The sequence below is a fragment of the Panthera pardus genome, unplaced genomic scaffold, assembly GCF_024362965.1.
Source record: "Panthera pardus isolate Hobbes unplaced genomic scaffold, ASM2436296v1 HiC_scaffold_8, whole genome shotgun sequence".
Classification (NCBI taxonomy): domain Eukaryota; kingdom Metazoa; phylum Chordata; class Mammalia; order Carnivora; family Felidae; genus Panthera; species Panthera pardus.
The window spans coordinates 78,336,006-78,342,180 of NW_026527013.1; the positions used below are offsets into that span (position 1 = coordinate 78,336,006).

General features: G+C 42.6%; 1 non-coding gene across 1 annotated transcript; it reads right to left on the reverse strand.

Moving 5' to 3' along the window:
* Positions 1 to 434: 434 nt before the first annotated feature.
* LOC128775732 (U6 spliceosomal RNA) lies at positions 435 to 543 on the reverse strand. The gene has a single exon (XR_008420712.1). It is a non-coding gene; the product is annotated as a U6 spliceosomal RNA (small nuclear RNA).
* Between the last annotated feature and the right edge of the window lie 5,632 nt (positions 544 to 6,175).

The window sequence follows — 6,175 nt, forward strand, 5'->3', positions numbered from 1 at the left end:
TCCAATGTCATTTCAATTTTCCAAATAAGAAACAGACTCAAGGATGTTAGATGTCTGGTCCAAGGTCATACAACTATTAAGTGGCAGCGTTAGACTTTGAACCAGGTGAGAGCCAACTCTATAGAGCCACTACTCCATGCTGATACTGTGGCATGCACAATGACTGACGGCTTGCATTTGTGTTCTTAGATTACTTTTTTTTTTTTTTTGCTATAACTTACTAACATAATTGCATGACTTTTACTTGACTTGTCCGTATGCCATCTCTTTACTCAACTGCTAGGGCATTTGCTTTTTATAAATTGTGGTCATATATAACATAAGATTTACCATTTAGCTATTTTTAAGTGTCCAGTTTAGTTACATTAAGCGCATTCAGGTTGCTGTAGAACCATCCACCACTATCTACCTCCAGAACTTGTTCATCATCTCTGAAAAAATATGAGAATCTCCATGAGTTTGTGTGTCATCCTTGCACCAGGGGACATGCTAATCTTCTCTGCATTGTTCCAATTTTAGTCCATGTGCTGGCCAAGCGAGCACAGGGGGCCAAGTGTTTAAGTCACTGGTTTTCTCATTCTTGGCCTCTCTCCCCGTTTTCTTTCTTTCCTTCCTTCTGTGACCTGTTGTTTGCTGCTTAGTAATGAACTGGAGCATCCTAGCAATAGATGTGCCTGTTCAAAGTCATGAGAAAGAGGAAGGAGAAATAAACATAAAAGGGCCTGGCTTGGATCCTATCTTTATCCTCTGCCCCAACCAATCCCCAGGGAGGAAGGGGATTGAGCAAGGAAACAGGAGACTCACAAACAGCCTAATTTAAAATGGAATCACTGTGAAGTTTCTTAGCCCTTCAAACAGCAAGTTAGCAATTCTGATCTGCTCTGCCCTGCATGACTCACTGTCCAGTGCCAAGTACTGCCTGTGTCTCGGAACTTCGTCCTCCTCATCTCAAGCTCCCAGGCCTTACCTCCATTTTCTCCTTTCCTTCCTCCTACTCTCTCTCCTCTGGAGGTGTTCACCACCTGCAAGAAAGCCTGGCAGGGAGAAGTGTCGGTGCTTTAAGGGGAGGAGATCAATTCAGTGTGAATTTCTGTTTTCCATGAAAGGCTTTTCCATGAGAACACCAGCATTTGAGAGTTTCCTGTGTTCACTGCCCTCTCAACTCGGTGGTGACCCTTCCCCAAATCCCTACAAACACCAGAGCTGCTCTGCTTCTCCAAAACATGCTTTGTCCCCACAAATGCTACTTGTGGGAAGAGGCTCTGAGTTTGGCCTGCTCCTGCCATTTGATTATTTGCTTATTGTGCTGATTCGATACATAAATAAGCATTCGGGCTTCTAATTTATACTCTATGTGATTTTGAAAGTCTAACGATGGGTGCAAAGAGCTTGAAGCTGTTGCAGTGTGACTTCCATTACCATGCTTGCGTGAGCCTGAATCTGCTGCCTGCCCTTCTCTCTCACCCTCACAGGGTCAATGGGAGACAGCCTAGGGTGCAAGCCAAGCATCTCTCTCGGACCCGGTGGGGGCAGCCTGAGGCTGGGCTGAGCCCATCAGGAGAATGGAAATGGTGTAGGTATCCAGGCCTGGTCCTTGAGAAACGGAAAACCTCATAGGCAGGGGCAATCAATGTGCAAAGTTATACCTGCCATCGGTAAAAAGGTGAGCTCCTTTAAAAAATGCGTTTGCAAGAGTGACAGTAATGATTAGGCTCATGTGGGGCATGAAGAAGGACTTCCTGCTAAGGCAGTTTCAGTATAAATCATTTTTCTTGTTGGGGTGTTGTTATTGTAACAGTAAAACATATTCTTGGTAGGAAAATCATACATATATTCGAATCCTTCCAATCCCACAATACAGAGATAACTGTTGTATATATTTCTTTAAAACTTATTCCATTTAGGTAAAGAAATTGTGGTTTATATACACAATGGAGTACTACGTGGCAATGAGAAAGAATGAAATATGGCCCTTTGTAGCAACGTGGATGGAACTGGAGAGTGTGATGCTAAGTGAAATAAGCCATACAGAGAAAGACAGATACCATATGTGTTCACTCTTATGTGGATCCTGAGAAACTTAACAGGAACCCATGGGGGAGGGGAAGGAAAAAAAAAAGAGGTTAGAGTGGGAGAGAGAGCCAAAGCATAAGAGACTCTTAAAAACTGAGAACAAACTGAGGGCTGATGGGGGGTGGGAGGGAGGGGAGGTTGGGTGATGGGCATTGAGGAGGGCACCTGTTGGGATGAGCACTGGGTGTTGTATGGAAACCAATTTGACAATAAATTTCATATATTTAAAAAATAAATAAATAAAATTTAAAAATTTAAAAAAACTTATTCCATTTAATTTTACTTACTTTAGCAGGGAAAAAAGGTGAAGTGAAACTAAAGGAGCTGAATTTTATGTATATAGTTCTTCAAACAAGACCTGTTAGTTACTAAGGAACTCTTCAAGTAAGTTACAAAATTACGAGGCTTAGATATTAGGGTCAGTGGATATTATTTAAAATTTTTTAAGCTTATTTATTTATTTTGAGAGAGACAGAGACAGTGAAAGCGGGGGAGTGGCAGACAGAGGGGGAGAGAGAGAAAATCCCAAGCAGGCTCCACACTGTCAGCACAGAGCCCAATGCAAGTCTTGAACTCACAAAACCGTGAGAGATCATGACCTGAGCTGAAACCAAGAGTTGGACACTTAACTGACTGAGCCACGCAGGCAGCCATCAGTGAATATTATTTAAAGTTTATGCTTCTTAATGACCATAAGTTTGTTCCCAAATTTATTTATTATTTTTTTTAAGTGTATTTATTTTTGAGAGACAGAGAAAGACAGAGCACAAGCAGGGGAGGGGCAGAGAGAGAGAGGGAGACACAGAACCTGAAGCAGGCTCCAGGCTCTGAGCTGTCAGCACAGAGCCCGATGTGGTGCTTAAACCCATGAACCATGAGATCATGACCTGAGCCAAAGTCAGATGCTCAACCAACTGAGCCACACAGACGCCCCAGTTTGCTCCCCAATTTCGAGGTTTAGAGGACTGTCCAGTCAAAATCCAAAGTCACCTTTGCTATGTTAAAAACAACAAAATCGTATTCCTTTATTTTTTGAGGGAGAAACCAAAAGAGACAATGAGAACAAAATTTTATATCTAAGTTTGCCCTCTGGGTGATTCTTCAAAAGAACTATTAGGGAAAATCTGATCCGTAAAGAATAATACGCTATAAAAATGGCAAACCACTTTCAAGAATAAAAAACAACACATTCAACACAGAGAAATGTTTGTGCCCAGTACTCATTACAAATTCAAACATATTTAATTCAGAGCCCATCACTATTTCTTTTACACCAACTGCTCAAAATCTAATTTGACTCATATTTAGACCAGGACTTTCTTGTAGAGTGTTTTATTCTATTTCCCAAATTATTCAGTGGCCATTCTTTCTCTTGTTGGAAAAAAGAGACTTCACCACCATGTTATTAATAGCTGGCTATAGTGACACTTCTAGATCCTAATCACAAGATCTGTGCAGCGTTACCCTTTCTTCCTGAAGACTGTTTCCATGGAGCCTCTGACTTCCCCTTCTGATTTGGACTCCCCACCGTCTAGGCGTGTGAAACAACTATCATCGTCCTAGGATTTCTCTCATCATTGTCCTTCTAGATTGGTCTCTTGGATCCTATCTTTTCCTCTTTCTTGGGTTCTGTTTCTGTTTGGCTCTAGTACAGTTGTGAGTAACTCTTCTAGAAAAAGTATTTCGAAGACAATCTTTCTGAGTCCCTGCCTGCATCTGAAAATACGTATGCTTAATCTAGCTGGGATGTATTTTCAAATATATTTGAATGTTCAAATATTTCCCCCAGAATGTGGAACTCCCCACTGCATGGTCTTTCAAAATCCAGTGTTGCTAATGGGAATTTGATCCAGTTCGACTTGAGTCCCTTCATAGGCAAGCTTGTGTTTGCTCTGAGAACTTGAAGGATATTCTTTTTATCCTTGTAGGACAGAAATTTCACCAGTAGGTATCTAGATGGACCCTTTCAATCTGAAGACCCAAATCATTTCTCTGTTTTGATTATGTCCTCTGTGTTCTTTTCATCCTTCTGAGATTCCAGTTGGAGGATACAGAGGGTACACTGCTAAGATCTTTGCTCAGCCTCCTTCTCAAACTTTTTCTCTATTTTTACATCACATATCTAAGTTTTAGAAGATTTCTTTTTTCAACTTATCTTCCAGATTACTAATTGAGTCCTTGGCTGCTTCTATTTTTTAGATTTTGGTGGAATGTCAAAGTTAACTTTGGTAATCATATTTTCAAGATTCTGGTTTTCTGATTATTCCTTTCAATGTAAGGATATAAGTCAGTCCTCTTCAGTCTCTCCATGTTTAAGATTTTGTTTTTATACACCCAGCATGGGGTTTGAATTTATAACCCCTGAGATCAAGAGTTTCCTGCTCTACCCACTGAGCCAGCCAAGAACTCCTCTCCAAGGGTTCTTTTATTTATTTATTTTTCAACATTTATTTATTTTTGAGACAGAGAGAGACAAAGCATGAACAGGGGAGGGGCAGAGAGAGAGAGGGAGGGAGACACAGAATCTGAAACAGGCTCCAGGCTCTGAGCTGTCAGCACAGAGCCCGACGCGGGGCTCGAACTCACGGGCAGTGAGATCATGACCTGAGCCGAAGTCGGACACTTAACTGACCGAGCCACCCAGGCGCCCCCTCTCCAAGGGTTCTAATGAGATGTCAAAAGTTTCCCTCCTCCCTAGTGTTAGTTCACTTTACCCTAGGGGTATGCTGTTCTATTTAGACTCCTTTTGTGCTGAGGGTTTTCTTTAATTACCTATTTATCTTTGTCCTTAGATCAGGACCAGTTTGCCCTGGGCTTCCCCTGAGCTGGTTTTTGAGCTATATTTTGAGAGGTGAGGACTCATTGGCAAAGTCTGTGTAAAGGCATCCCAGGTTGACTGTTTCGTTTCTTGTGGGGGAAGAAGTAAGCAAATCAGGGTCAAGGCAAAGAAATTAATATGACTAGGAAAAAAAGTATCCCACTGAGAGTAAAAAAGAGAGGGATAAAATTGGAAGGTGTGAATTTAAGATGGTAACTAACAAAGGATTTTTAATGGTGGGTGGGGGGATATGCCGGTATGATATGAAATGGAAACACTCCCAATTTCCTGATCACCATAGACCCTACCCCTGCCACCACCTGCTGCGGTCCTCCCAGAGAAGACATGGAGACTGATTTCCTTTTTTTACTTGCCTCGCAAGAAACAGGAGTATCTGCTCCTGCCTCTCCCTGGGGTCCTACACAACTGAGAGAGAAGCCATGAAGCAATCTGAAAGAGGAGAGGCCCCGTTGTTCAGGGTCCAAGGGTACAGCACGGTCCTGGCAGGCTGCTCAGGTTCTGGGTCAGTTCCCACTTTGGGCAGCACGCCTTATTGCTTAACACCACCATGCTATGGTCATGTTGCTTCCTAGCTGGCCTTCCCGGTCAATTTAACACATGACGTCTCTGTGACTTAGCCAACTCTGATTAGTGAAGTAACCTTGATGGGCTTTGCATGCTATCAGAACTTTTTCTTTTAAAGCTACTACTTACGAAAATTCTCAAACATATTCAAGGGTAAAGAAAACAGTATAATGAGCCCTCACGTGCCTGTCACCCAGTATCTTAGTCTATCTGGGCTGCTCTCACAGAATACCACGGACTGGGTAGCCTGTAGACAGCGGAAATTTGTTTTCTCACAGCTCTGGAGGCCAAGATCAGGGTGCAACTGTGGTCAGGTTCTGGCAAAAGCCCTCTTCCTGGTTCATAGACAGCCATCTTCTCACTGAGTGCTCACAGTGGGGAAGGGACGACGGAGCTCTTTGGGGTCTCTTTCATTGGGGTACTAAGCCCATTCAGGAAGCATCCACCCCACAACATAATCACCTCCCCAAGGCCCAATCTGCTAAAACTATCACACCGGGTGGGGGGGTTAAGATTTCAACATATTAGCTTGGGGTAGACACAAACGTTCCAGCTTCAACAACTACATCAACATTTTGCCAATTTAAGAACCTACTTTTAAGCAGCACCCATTTTTCAAAATGAGACTCTCCTTTTTAATAAACATGTGGCTAAGCCCCACCGTTGGAAATGCTGTGATCAAGCCTCCCCCAAAAACCA